General features: G+C 40.1%; 1 long non-coding RNA gene across 1 annotated transcript in view; it reads right to left on the reverse strand.

The window, feature by feature from the left end:
- Positions 1–1,572: 1,572 nt before the first annotated feature.
- The window catches only part of LOC126470590 (uncharacterized), a 52,028-nt gene continuing 38,256 nt past the window's right edge, over positions 1,573–15,344 (reverse strand). Inside the window, exon 3 of the long non-coding RNA XR_007586258.1 lies at positions 1,573–1,596. This is a non-coding gene — a long non-coding RNA (uncharacterized LOC126470590). The remainder of the gene's footprint in view (positions 1,597–15,344) is intronic.

A 15,344-nucleotide genomic window follows, 5' to 3' on the forward strand; every position in this document is an offset into this window, starting at 1 on the left:
AGTGTATGCAGGGTGAAGTTAGTCAACAAGGTCACTGCTGCTGGCTGTGGGATGGGGTGGGGGGCAGAAGGTCCAGTACTTCTATAATGCAACCCATGCATTATTACAAGATTGCATTGTAGCAGAGGTGCCTGTAGAAGACACTAGAATTGTTGTCCACATATGAATAATTTTCAACTCATGTGGAACCGTTGTTTCAGTGTGCTCAATTTTCTTTTACACTAGAGTAAGTTTTAAAGGCAGTTTGAGAGCTAATAGTAGTTGCGTAGCCACTTTTATAAAATCTCCAATCATGAATAATGAGATAAATTCAGACTCAGAATGCCAAATAATATGGCACTGGTCAAAAACAGTAACCAGTTGTTTCTTTGAGCCATCTGTATCAAACATCAAAGTGGCTAAATGCTTTCCAGAAAGTTTAGAGGACATTTCACGTGAATTTATTTATCCATGAAATCATATTCATGACGTGGGGTACAAGTTATAGCAAGATATAGCTGATGGAACATAAAATTTTTTTGCTACACAGATTTCGAAATACACATGACATACATACATTTACATTTCAATAGTTTCTAAGTAGTGATCTTTATTGTAATAAACAAAGCCAACATGAGAATTATTATTACTTAACCACCTTCACATTCATGGTTAATACATTTTGGATGGAATTAAAGTTACTGGCAATATAAATTCATCAGAAGAATTTAAAAAAAATGTTGGAACATTATGTTGTGACATTCTTCCTGAAAGAGTTTTTATTGCTTTTGATTGGGCAAAGTAATTTATTATAGAGTATGTTATATACGTGCCTCACACTGCCATGGCATTTACTCAGTCTCAGATTTGTCAGTGAATGTCATCATCACCATGGGTGTGTGAATCATGCATGTCATTATTTGTTTTAAAAAGATGAGGGTACTTATTTTTAAATGAAACAGTCTCTAAGATGTATATCCATGGGACAGGTAATATTCCCAGTTCTTTAAAGGATGGTTGCCACAACCCTATCAGAGAGATTCCAATTTACCACTGGATGCAGTACACATTAAGTATAAGTAACAGATAGAAAGAGTCATGTTGCATTGACTGTTCTGTCAATTCTTGGCAGAATATTTTACACATTATGAATGAAACACAATCAACACTGGTGTAATAGTCTACAATATTGTAGAATATTGCACCAGTGTTTGTGTTTCATTCATAAAGAGTCATGTGATATTGTACTAAATGTCTCTTCTTTACTGATAACTATCATGAGTTGCTGGGTACACAAGATTCTTTTTTAGATAACATCTTAGATTTCCCAACAACAAATCAGACAGAACATTTGAAGGGAGGTTACATTTTAATGTCCTGTTTGGGTAATTAGGGGTATAATGTACAACTGGACCAGACAAGGGTGGAGAAGGTGTAGGGTCAGAATTTTCATTAAGGAACAACTTTGATATTTCTGTCAAGTGATTTAAGGAAACCAAGAGAAACATAATTTTAGATAGCTCAATGTGGAACTTACCCCTATCTGGTAGTTTAATGAGCAGTTTTCAATTTAACATGGACTCCCTACTGTAGCTCAGAAAAATTCCAGTTAAAAGCCTGAAAAATAAAGTTTAACTGATATTTCAAGTTGCTGAGAAACAATGTTTTATTTCCTCTATCAGAGAAATCTACAAAATTATGGAGAGGAAGTGCTGAATAAATGGTCTAGAAAGTATATTCTACAGCAAATTTTACTCTCAAGTGTTCAAACAATTTTTATTATGACATACCAATATACAGGGTGTTCACAGTTTCTATTACAGGCTTCTAGTGTTTTAGAGGGGACTTCATCAGTAATTGAGTTAGTCAATAAAGTTTTTATGAGGAATTCATTCCAGAAACATGCCATATGGATGTAAAATCAGTTTGATGATTGGATCACTTTCAGATCTCCCACTTCATGGTATGCACGCAGAGGAGAAATGTGCTTTGACCTGTGTGCTCTGCAGGAGATTCTCGGCATGGTAGTACTGCTGTTAATTGCACAAGGTGTATCTGTGATGGCTCGCAAACCCTGGTGCATATCCTTGGAGCACCACAGACAACCCTGCTAGTTGCAAACATACCCGTTTCTCACAGCCATAGTTGTTGTTAGTTGAAAATATTATGTGATGACTGAGATGAAGCAGAAATTGTTCCTGATACATGTAGTGTGCAGCTCTACCATTACTTGCTACACCCTCCTAGAAGCTGGTAATAGCAACTGTGAAACACCCTGTATATTTTTGTAGATTTCGCATAAAACATAACAACTATTTTCCATTTATACATATCAATATACACTAACCATAATAAAACAATGCGCAGTTTATGGCATTCTGCATACTAAGTACAAAATCAAAACCTGAAATCAAAACTAGTACTGTTGCAATTGAAAAGATACATAATGCAAGGTAATATTTGTTAATGATTTTGCTGCATTCCTCTACTTACAATATATTTATGGGTTTTCATACTTAAGTAAGAGTGGTATGTTCCTAAATCTTAATTAATACCATTAACATATGGGTACTATAAAGGTGCCTGAAACTGGAAATCACACCTTCATCCTGTGGCTGGTGTTAACTGATGTGATGAGAAGGAAACACCCACTTTCTACATTATTCAAAATGATGTGGGTATCACATCATGTGGACAGGGCGTAACTAGGATAGGGCATCTGTGGTACTGCACAAAGGTACCCAGACACAAGAGGCCCCTTAATGTCCAAAAGAAAAAAGAAAATCAACATGGGGAGGTTAAATGGAAAAAATGAAAAAGTAACATGCATAAATAGAGGAGCATTAAGGGAACAGTTGTGGGAAGGAAATGGCAAAATCAGCTGTAGTGCAACATGCTTTGCAGTGACCAAACAACAAGATTCTATTTGATGAGAACTTGGTCATAACCACAGGTGGATACTGCTGTAGGTTGTTCAGAGAGGTAACAGACATGCTAATAATACCTAGTATAATTTCTATAAATTAAAAACGTCTAAAAACACAAACAGTTTAAATGATTTTTATTAATTTTGCCCATTCTCCTAAAGAATCGTGTTGTTGCAGATGACAGGCTATCCAGCCAAAAGGGTCAGTGTGTTACAAACCACGTAAACTATTACCTAAGGTAAAAATATCACAATGGTAACAACAAAAAATTTAAAACTTATAAAGGTTTCCAGTACTTCACATTGTGGTGGAATTTATTTGAATCGAGTTACGAACTTAGAATAGAATGTGATGTCTATGTTTAAGGACTGAGTTCTTTGGGATACTGTTTTGGGATGTATGCTTATTGTCTGTGCTCTGAAGAAACTATATACAAAATTAAGGAAGTTCTGTACATTTAATAGTGTTTATTCAGTGCTATTATGTAGTATAACTGAAGTGATGACCCTAATAGTGATCGAGTTTGCTGCAGTTTTTATGCCTTCAGAGCAGCATAATGGATACCATCACAAACATGGCCATGAAGATAGGGCCTTTGCTGACTGCCACATTAACAACACTGTTTCATCAATTCCTAGTGACTCCAATAGAAATTTTAACATCAAGTTGCATGCTTTTTGACATACAAGGGCACAATTATGACCTACCCAGGATGAAGCTATTTTTAAGTTGCATGCCCTCATTTCAGTCTCGGACCAATTTCCCTTGGCTATTTCATGATTAGATCTTAATCCAATTGAACAGGCTGATGATACTCTGCGCCTGCAGCCTTTCTGTATTTTTAACAAGACAGTGCTCCAGTAAACGTTTTCAAACCAGAACCTTGTCTACGTGTGATTCCCCGTCTCAAATTCTTTGCTCACATTGCACTCTCACGGGTGAACGTTTTCAAGCCAGAACCTTGTCTACGTGTGATTCCCCGTCTCAAATTCTTTGCTCACATTGCACTCTCACGGGTAATGAACTACTGGCTGTGACTTTGTTAAAGACTTTTTGGATGTTCCAGCTCCCACAAAATGTCAGGGCAGATCTATCGGCTTTTACAAATCTGTCTATTGATGAGCTGGCTAAGAAAGCTGACACAGTCGCTGTTGCATGTGCCAACAGAAACAATTTTGCTGCCATTGAAGAGGTTATGGAGGACGGTCTTGATTGCTCATGAACACTATGCACCATAGATGCAGGCTTGTGACAGGAGAGTTTGGTGAATGAATTTGCATGCCCAAACACCAAGTTACAGAGACAGAATTCTGAGTCTACTGCTCATTCAAGAAACAAGTTTCAACATACTCACAGGTGGTATTGTATCATAAGCATTTTGGCACAACAGCAAGACAATGTACCAAGCCCTGCTCCTACCCAAATGTAACAACGAATGCCAGTAGATGAGCATGCTCATCAATCTCGGTCACAGCACCTACAATACTCCTCAAGTGCCACTGTTACTGATGTTGCTGCTTCTGAAAGACTGTTCATTAAAGAGGAGTTATCACAGGCTGTGTTCTTAATTGAGACTGGATCAGAGATTAGTGTTATTCCTCCAACTGCAAGTGGTTGGTTACAAAAATTCCTACTTTAATGACAGCTAATAATTCATCTATCAAAACCATTGATAAACAAACATTAACAAAGGCCTTTCAGAATGATTTTTTGCCTGGTTGGACTTTCATTGTTGCTCATATTTCTGGGCCTACTATTGATGCCAATTTCTTGCATCATTTTTCTCTGGTACCGGACTTGGTGAATTAGTGCCTTATTAAAAGACCTTCATGTGCTCAACTCCCTACTATATTATGTCGAGATTACCACAACGTCTGCAGTGTGGACCATGTGAAGATTTCAGGACCAACTGCATCTCCCATGAGACAGTACATCCTGCAAGAAGACACTGCTTTCCTCTAAATGTGTTGCACTGCAAGTTTCAATATTGAGTGCTTCACAATTAGGGATTAAGCTGAGGAACTCGGCGAGATTGGGTGGAGCAGGTGCATATGAATTTGGAGAAGGCACTCTGGAAACTATGACAGTTACATGAAGTGGCTGCAGTGCAGATTGAAGACCTGTCACCCCCCTCCCCCTCCCTCACCTGAGACTGACCAGGTGGCAGATAATGACCTCAACAAGCTGTTATTGTACTGAAGGCTTTTCCAGCACCCACTGACTCAACACTTGCAATGGAGAGGAATTGCTGTTCTAGTCCCAATCACATCCAAACTCTGCCAAGACTGCCGATGGTTAGTAGACCTCGTCACCTTCCTCCAGAAAAGCTGCATGCTGCAAGAGTTTGATAGGATGATTAGTGACTGTTCTGTTTCTCATTCTAAGCATGTTTAGTCTTGCCCCTTACAAATGGTCAGGAGAAAGATGAAAACTGGAGAACCTGTGGGGATTACACAGCTTTGAACTCTCGTACAATCCCTGTAGGTTCCCCATCTGTAATATATCTGATTTTAGCAGTAACTTGTTGGGTGCACATATTTTTAAAGTTCTTGACTGTGCTAAGGCTTTTGTGCAGATTCCTATGACACAATATTATGCCTTTATGGCTGCATAATGCAGCCCTAACATGGCAACGGTTCATCCATGAACTTCTTCAGGGTTTTCCATTCGTTTTTTGCTATTTTGACAATATATTAATTTCCTCTGCTACATATGAGAGCTATTTGAAACATTTATGTGCAGTGCTTTGAAGTTTGGAGGACTATGTTATCATGATTAATGTTGATAAGTGTATTTTCATGAAGGAGATGGGTCTTTTCTTAGGCAACACAGTGTCTAACAAAGGCATTTCTAGTATGCCTGATACAGTTTCTGATATTCAAAACATGCCTCTCCTTGAGACTTTCAAAGACCACTGCTGTTTCTTAAGCATGTTAAATTGTTATCACAAATGCCTTCCCATTCTGGCAGAAGTACAAGAGCCTCTCTAAAGCCTCATAAAAGGAAAGAACATGTCTGGTAACAGAAATCTTTCTTGGAATGATAGAGAAGTTAAAGCTTTTGAGGATTTAAAATTAAACCTTGCTAAGGCTTCTCCTCTGCCTCACCCCATTGTGTATGCTCCCACTGCTCTTTTTGTTGACACTAATCAAGTCACTGTGGGTGCTATATTGCAACAATATACTTTTCAAGCATGGCAACGTCTCACCTTCTTCTCTAAAAATTTGTCAAAATACCAACAATCTTGGAGTGCTGTTGATAGAGAGCTGCTGGCCATTTTTCTTGCTGTAAAAAATTTTTGTCCTTGGCATGAAGGCCTGACTTTTACTTTATATACTGACCACAATCCATTAACTTCCATTTTCAAAAATGTCACGGAGCTAAATTCTCCATGACAGGTATGCCGGGTTGACTTCATAGCACAATTTTCTACAGATGTTTAACATATTTCTGGGAAGGACAATGTGGTGGCAGATTGTTTACCTCACAACTGTGTGGCAATTACTTTTACTGACTGGGTAAATGTGGCAACAGATAAGGACACAGACCTCCTCCTCCAGTATCAGCTGCAACCAGAAACAGGACTAAAAATCTGTCCATTTATCCCTGAAAAGGGGCCCTGAATTGTTTTTGATTCATTTCACTCTTTGGCTTGCCAGGGGTAAAGTGATTGTGCATTTAATTATTGACAAAATTGTCCAGCCTCTGACATGGAACTGATGCCGTAGCTGGATGAGGGAATGTGTCAAATGCCACACATGCAAAATTAGTAGATATACAGCTGCTCATATTGCTGATTATCCCACCCCTTCTGGGAGATTCCCTCATTTGCACGTTGACACTGTTGGCCCCCTCCCCCATCCCAAAAGATACTACTTTTGGTCACAGTGATTGACCGATTTACTCCATGGCCAGAGACTGTTCCTGTTCAGGATATTTCCACAATACTTATTTCTCAATTTTAGTATCTGAAAGCATTATCCCTAAGAGGAGGTCATATGCAGATGCAACATCCATCCTTTCTAACTACAGGGCCTTACTTGCTTCATGGAGTTCTTCTAGAACTTTTGCATTGAATTACTAAAAGTGTAACAAGGTGGCAGAATTCAAATTTATTTCTAATACATATTTGTAGACTTCATTCATTATATTTCTTACTCATAAGAATTATATTTATTAGGACCTTAAGAAAAACAAAACAGTCATTTTTTAACTGCGAAGATTACACCACCTGTTTTGGTATCCCACAGCTCATTACTTTAGATATGTAACACCAAGTTGAATGCCAATTATTCACAGAACTATTGAATATTTGTGATTGCAAACATGGCCATACTACAAGCTACCATCCTTCCAGTAATGGGATGATAGAGCATATGCACTGGACATTTAGACAGCATTGGCATTCTGTCCAGAATCTTGAGTCATGCCATTGCCTTTGGTTTTACTGGGATTGCGTACTAGTGTTAAGAAGAACACACAATGTTCCCCTGTGCAGCAGGTTTATGACGCATGAATAAATGTGCCTGGTGATTTTTTGCCATCTAAACTTACTCCCTTGCTATCTGGGATATTTTTTAAACAAAATACAAAAGCTTATACAAAGTCTGGTTCCCAAAAACTCTAATAGACATGAGACAAATGGTACAGTCAGACTACCCCTTACTCCTCACTATTCTGGCGCTCTCAGGATCCTACAGCATGACAAAAAGGTATTTCTGATTAACAGAAATGCAAAGCCAGATGTGGTCTCAATTAATCACATAAAGTCAGCTCTATTTGTGACAGCAAATTTGGAGCATCAGACAAGGACAGCAATAGTACACTTCAAACTCCTTCAAAAGTAAGTCTACCTAGTGTTATTCAAACTCGTTGAAGTAGAAATGTTGTACCAGTATGGCAGTACCTAGAGGTATCAGGGGCTCCTGGTTTTTAAAAAAGTTCATGAAACTAGTAAATGTAATACAATTTCTATGTATATTGTTAGATGAGCTGCAGCTCTCCCAAATATGGCAGGGTGGGGGGAGGGGGGGGTAGATGTGGTTGAATCAATTTGGATCAAATTATGAACTAAAAATAGAATATGATATCTATGTATAAAGACTAAATTCTTTGGGGTATGGTTTTGTGATATATGCTTATTATATGTGCTCTACATAACCCACCCATCATTTTGCATGACAATGCGCGGGCACATAAAGCGCAAGCTGTGGCTGCTCTCTTCAGTTGATAGGACTGGGAAGTACTGTACCACCCACCATACTCCCCGGGCTGTCCTTGTGACTTTGATTTGATTCTGAAGATGAAGGATCTACTTCATGGCATTCACTTCAAAACTGTTCCAGAGATTCAACAGGCAGTAGAATGCTCCATTCGCACCATCAACAGAACAGGCTCTGCTTACGGTATACTATGCCTTCCATATCGGTGGCAATGTGTTCTACACAATGTTGGTGACTACTTTGAAGGACAGTAACAGGTGCAAATATGTAACTCTTTTGTATCAGTTGTGGATAAATAGTTGTCACTATTTAAGTTCCAACTCTCATATAACCATGTTCAACTCCTGGTATTATCTATGCCATATGATGCATATTTGTTTTTCAGAAGCCACCGTGTCATTTAATTAAACAAACTTTTTCTTTTTTTCAATGTTTCCTAGCTCTGCTTGATTAGATGGCTAACAAAATGTTTAGTTTGGATTTTGCACCTGAAACATTGTGTAAATTGAAATCCCCATCCTGGTTTATTAGGTTTTTCAAATATTTAATATAATGGGCTCCTTAATTACACAGTCTCAGAAACTCGGTGTTTGCACCATAATACATAAATTTGGTGTTTGCACCATAATACAAAAAGTTGGTCTCATGTTTCATTTCATGATTATATTTGAGGCAGTGGTTGGTGACAGCTGATTTGCTTGGTAGCTTTAGAACATCTGATTTGCTTGGCTGTTTTAGATTCATGTGTTGCTGATGGTCCTTGCACCTCTTCTTGACTCTTTTAATAGTTTACCCTGTGTAAGATATTCCACATTTTCATACAATGCAGCACACATCTGGCTTCCGGTGACCTAAACAGTCTTTTAACATTACAAACAAACCTTTTCACCTTGACAAACTGGTTCAAGGCTGATCGACTGGATGTCAGTACCCAATACACACAATATTTTGGCAAGCAAACACACTGCCATCATCAGGTGTGCTGATGAACTGACCGATTCAGAGCCAACATAGCAATCGAATCTCCACCCAACTCCTGCTGGACTGCCATTCTGTCCACCATCCATGCCCATCATTTCCTCCAGCACTCCTCCTGCAGACACATTGCTGCCCTGGTATCTCTGCTGTTTCTCCACCTGCCCTTGACGTCAGTTCATTGTGGGATATCTCCTTCTTGTTCTTAATCTGACTAATTGTGGTGTTCCCATGCCTTATTAATGATGTAGCCACTATCACAACTGATCAGCAGTTCCTTTACACAAATCTCAGCAGATTCTTCAGCAACAGGATTCCAGAAGTTAAGACATTTCTCTCAAAACATTGGTATGGTTTTAGTCGACTCCACGTAATTCCAATAGGCAATATTCTGTGACTGCTTACTTGTTATGCTGCTGTTATCTCATGTGCCATTAGTGTTCTCAGCAACAAGCTTCAACAGCATGAACCAACTGAGCTATTTATGTATTGCCACACTGGAAGGGTATCTGATAGGCCTCATATTTCCATAGTCTGAGGCCATCTTTGAAACTATTAAGCAGAGCCTGTATTTTAGCTGGTGGACAAAAGCCTGTCTTCACTTGGCATTTCTGGAGAATTCAATCTATCTTTCTTGATAATGTGTCACAAAGGACTAAAAATAATGGCCACATCTTCAGAGATTCCTCTTCTGTTTCCACTAGTTGTACTGTGGCTGTAGGACTCTATGAATCTGCTACTTCTAGTTGCTGTCCTTCCAGAACAGAGTTCTTCATTGAGGCTGTCACTGTCAGAGAGGGTGTGAGCCATATGCACCAATGTTCTGGGCATCCCAGTGCAGAGGTGCACCGGGTGGTGGCAACTGTCCGTGTGTAGGTACAGGTTGGCAGTGTGTGTTCTTCTGGTACATCACATAGCCCAACATGTCATCTGGTCTTCTTTTTACTAGGACACCTAGAAAGGAGAGCGCTCCATCCACTTCAACTTCCATGATGAAACTGATGTTCTGGTGTATGGAACTGAGATGTATGAAGAAGTCATTCAGTTTCTCTCTTCCATGTGGCCTATAAACCATGTTGTCTATAAACCAGAAAAAAGTGGGCTGAGTTGAGGGCTTCTTCCTTGAAATGTTCCATATACATGTTGGTGCAACTGGTGAATGTGACTCCCCATGGCTAATCCCCCCCCCATCCCAAAAAAGTTTTGCATCACCTCGGTTCCGACAGTCCCGGAACCTGTACTGAAAACTGGAATAGAGATCAACATAAGCATCATTTCCACCCTTTTTATTGCTCATGAAAACCACACATTGCATGTTGTACCACCATACAGTGAGACCTCCAGAGGTGGTGGTCCAGATTGCTGTACACACCGGTACCTCTAATACCCAGTAGCATGTCCTCTTGCTTTGATGCATGCCTGTATTCGTCGTGGCATACTATCCACAAGTTCATCAAGGCACTGTTGGTCCAGACTGTCCCAATCCTCAACCACATTTCAGCATAGATCCCACAGAGTTTTTGGGGGTCGTGTCATCTAGAAACCGCCATTTTCAAACTATCCCAGGCATGTTTGATAGGGTTCATGTCTGGAGAACATGCTGAGCACTCTAGTCAAGAGACGTTGTTATCCTGAAGAAAGTCATTCACAAGATGTGCATAATGGGGGTGAGAATTTTCGTCTATGAAGACGAATGCCTGGCCAATATGCTGCTGACATAGTTGCACTATTGGTTGGAGGATGGCATTCATGTATTGTACAGCCATTACGGCGACTTCCATGACCACCAGCGGCATACGTCGGCCCCATATCATGCCACCCAAAAACAACAGAGAACCTCCACCTTGCTGCACTCGCTGGACAGCGTGCCTAAGGCATTCAGCCTGACCAGGTTGCCTCCAAATACATCTCCAATGATTGGTTGAAGGTATACGCGATGCTCATGATGCCAATCCTGAACATCCATTCGGCATGTTGTTGGGTCCATCTGTACCACACTGCACGGTGTCGTGGTTGCAAAGATTGATCTTGCCATGGACATCGGGAGTGAAGTTGCACATCATGCAGCCTATTGTGCACAGTTTTAGTGGTAATGCAACGTCCTGTGGCTGCATAAAAAGCATTATTCAGCATGGTGGCGTTGCTGTCAGGGTTCCTCCAAGCAATAATCCCTAGGTAGCGGTCATTCACTGCAGTAGTAGCCCTTGGGCGGCCTGAGTGAGGCATGTCATCGATAGTTCCTGTCTCTCTGTATCTCCTCCATATCCGAACAACATTGCTTTTATTCACTCCAAGACGCCTGGACACTTCCCTTTTTGAGAGCCCTCCCTGGCAGAAAGTAACAATGCAGATGCGATCGAAATATTGTATTGACCATCTAGGCATGGTTGAACTACAGACAACACGAACCGTGTACCTCCTTCCTGGTGCAATGACTGGGAATGATCAGCTTTCGGACCCCCTCCACCTAATAGGCACTGCTCATGCATGGTTGTTTACATCTTTGGGCTGGTTTAGTGACATCTCTGAACAGTCAAAGGGACTGTGTCTGTGATACAATATCCACAGTCAACATCTGTCTTCAGGAGTTTGAGGAACCGGGGTGATGCAAAACATTTTTTGATGTGTGTAGTAACCAATATAAAAAAGAAAGTATGTTAGCGTCAAGAAGTATATAAAAAGATTGGTCATCTATATGCCATATTTCTTGTCAGTATGTCCTAAGGATTCCTGTAAAGGCACTCCAATAAAAAAAGAAACAATGTTGAAGCTCACATGGGTGTCATTATCGTTAAATGTAAAGTTGTTAAGGGTCCAACATAACCAAATAATTGAAAATGTTATGTGAACACTTACTGAAGAAAAGGCTAAGCAGATCATTTAGTTATTTAACGATTGAGAGTGATGGGGCACCAATCTTGTTAATAATGGTGTGTAAAGGCATCCCGTCTTTGTGAAGCTTCAGCAGTTCATATAGTCTAAATGGTACTGGTGCTCTGTGTTGCAGCTTCTTAAAAACCATGTCAGGCAAGACAGATTCTTTGAGAAGTGCCATAGTCTTCCTCTCCACCTTCTTGATAAGATTGGAGTCGATATTCCAGTATGCACAATCTTCTAGCAAGCCCTGCATTTTCTCAGTGTAACCTTAGTGAGACAGAAACACAGTTGCATTGCCTTGATTGTCTGGTAAGACTATGACATCTTTATATTCTCTCATTTGCTGTATGGCTTCCCTCTCCCTACTAGAGGTGTGTGGTTTTATAGGTTTTGTTCATGTGAGAGCAAGACAGCTTTTGTGAAGTACTTCTTCTGTGCTTCAGGTGGAAGTTGTGCAGCTGCCTGTTCCAGTGTACTGGTGAAGTCCATGGAAGGTGCAGATTTGAGGAATGGGTGGTTTCTTAAAAACTGAAACCACATCCTCATCTAGTTGCTAGGTCATGAGACTGATGATAGTGTTGCAGGGATCATCAGAAGCTTGTCTCTCTGATATATACTCAAATTTTTGTGTTTGACATCCAGAATCCTTCCATTGTGTGGAGTCTGCTCTGGCTCTTTGGACGCCATCACCCCATGCTTTTTGCATTGCTTATGGGACCCCATGGAGAACATGTGGTGCTGAATTTTGGTAAGGTAATGCACAAAACTGATTCAGTGGCAGCCAGAAGAATCAAGAAATGTGCCAACCTAGCCATGGCACAGGACAGAGAACCTTTAACTCACTGGTACCTAGACTTGATAAACATACTGGTGGAGCTATTTGAATTATATCTACAACTGGCCTTCCAGTTCAGTCCCTGGATGTGGGAATGCACTGATATTGTCATATGGGCCTCAGCAGACTCCACACAAATAAAGGCCACCAGACACCAGACATCAAAATTTGATGCTTATATGAGAGAGACAACTGTCTGATGTTCCCCCCAAGACTATCATCAATCGCTGGCTAAGCAACTGGATGTCGATGCATTTCCAGTTTGTAAGGAAGGCTCCAATACTGCACCCACTCCTAAATCTGCACATTACCATGGACATCATCAGTGCAGTGGAATAGGCAGCTGCACAATTTACACCTGTAGCAGCAGAAGAAGTACTTTGTGCAAACTGCCATGCTCTCATGTGTACAAAACCTATGAAACATCTCTAGTAGTGACAGGACAGCCATATGGGAATTGGGAGAAGATGCAGATACCATAGTCTTACCAGGAAACAAAGGAAATGCAACTGTGGTCCTATCTCACCAAGATTCAAGATTACATAGAGCGAATGTGGGGCTTGCTAGAAGTCATTGCATACTGGAAGATTGACACAGATCTTACCAAGATGGCGGAGAGGAAGACTTTTCAAAGCACTTTTCAAAGAAACAAGCTTGCCAGATGATGTTGTTAAGAAGCTACAACAGAGAGCACCAGTTCTGCTGAGACTTTATTAACTGTTGAATCTTCACAAAGATGGGAAGCCTTTACATTCTATTATTCACAACATCGGTGTCTCCAGATGCTCATGTGCTAAATACCTAAATGACCAGCTTAGTCTTTACTTCAGGAAGTGTACATGTAATATTTGCAATTCTGTGGACATTTTTGATAAGCAAATTGATACAATCATTTTCAGCAAGAAAACCTTAAGAATGAGTATCCCTAACCAGAGAACGATATTTCAGAAGCAATTCAGTATCTTTAGTTTTATGAGGCCTGCTCCCTTTGTATGGAGCAGATGACTAGATTTCAGGCAACACATTGCATACAAATGTTGCAAAGTGCCAATGCCCTGGTGCCTCTCAGGGGAATAACCAGTAATAAAAAATGCTGAGCATTGCTGGGAAGTGACAGCAAACATTTTGTCTCTAACATCAGTTGTTCCCTTGATGTGGTCTATCAATCCTAGATGTTGTATGCAAAGGCTCTGAAACACTCTGCATAACAAGAACAGTAGCCACAGAATTGAATGCTGTGGAACACCAGTAGTAATTCATTCCCACTCAGAAGATTTATCATGGGTGCTGCATGACCTATTTAACATGACCTTTATCTTCCAGTTAGTAATATTGCATGTGAACAGGTAAAAGCTATGATTCAAACTGCTGTGTTGCAAACTGAGTATGAATCAAGTAGGCCTACTGAGCATGGTAATGTTACACTCATAAAATTTGCATTTGATCAATCATTAGAAGCATTGTAAATCCACTGCTAAATACTACCAATTATACTATTATCTTCATGTTATGAGAATGTAACAGATACCTATATCAACAAAAAATTACTATGTAGTCTATTTACAGATACAGATTGTGCTGTTTATATATTATTCTGCTTCATTTGTCAAATTCTGGTGAGCTTCTAGTGTGCATTTTATGTTAATAATCTCACAGTTTTCAATAAGAGGCGCTTGATTTCTTTCATGTCCTTCATCATTCTGAAGCGTTCTACAAGTCTCAAGGAATTCCTTTAATTACCGGCGGGGATTCTATTTGTAGTGCTATCAATTGATGACAAGAGATCTCAGAAGGGAAATGACCAGATCATTTTATGTAACTCCCTTCTGTCACTCCCTACTACCGGGGTCAATCAAATAAAAATCAGAACTTCTTTCACATGGCTTGCATAGTAGCATCAGCAGTGTGGCACTTGGGAATCACTTGTGGGAGAATTGAAGGAAAGAAGGAGAAGGACTGAAGGTCATTAGAGATGGAGCACAAGCTCAGATTGTGTCAAGAATGGGGAAGGAAATCGGCCATCCTCTTTCAAAGGAACCATCCAGGCATTTGCCTTGAGCAATTTAGGGAAAATATGGAACATAGAAGTCTGGATGGCTGGACATGGGTTTGAAATGTCCTCCTCCCAAATATCCGGTGTGCTAACAACCACTGTGCCACCTCACTCAGTGAGAGGAATTGAGAGTGATAACCATGTACAAGGCTGATACACATAGGTCTGCCTTTTTAGTATTGCTGTGAGTGAACAGGAATAGCACTACTTATTATTATCAATTTGCTTGCCGACAAAGGTGTAAAACCTAGCGAAATTTTGAAAATTGTCCAGCCACAGTTCAATGATGCTACTTTCAATAAAACCCAAATGTTCTATTGTGCCCAGAAGTTTTGAAATGTTGTGATAAACGGGAAAAACAAAGCCATGGATGACATTTGGTGACCAGTGTCAATGAGAACAGTATTCAAGCCCTGCACGGGGTTGTGGATGGTGATCACAACATAACTTAAGTAGGATTGCATAACAGGTGGGGG

Source organism: Schistocerca serialis, chromosome 3 (genome assembly GCF_023864345.2).
Source record: "Schistocerca serialis cubense isolate TAMUIC-IGC-003099 chromosome 3, iqSchSeri2.2, whole genome shotgun sequence".
In the NCBI taxonomy this organism is placed as follows: Eukaryota; Metazoa; Arthropoda; class Insecta; order Orthoptera; family Acrididae; genus Schistocerca; species Schistocerca serialis.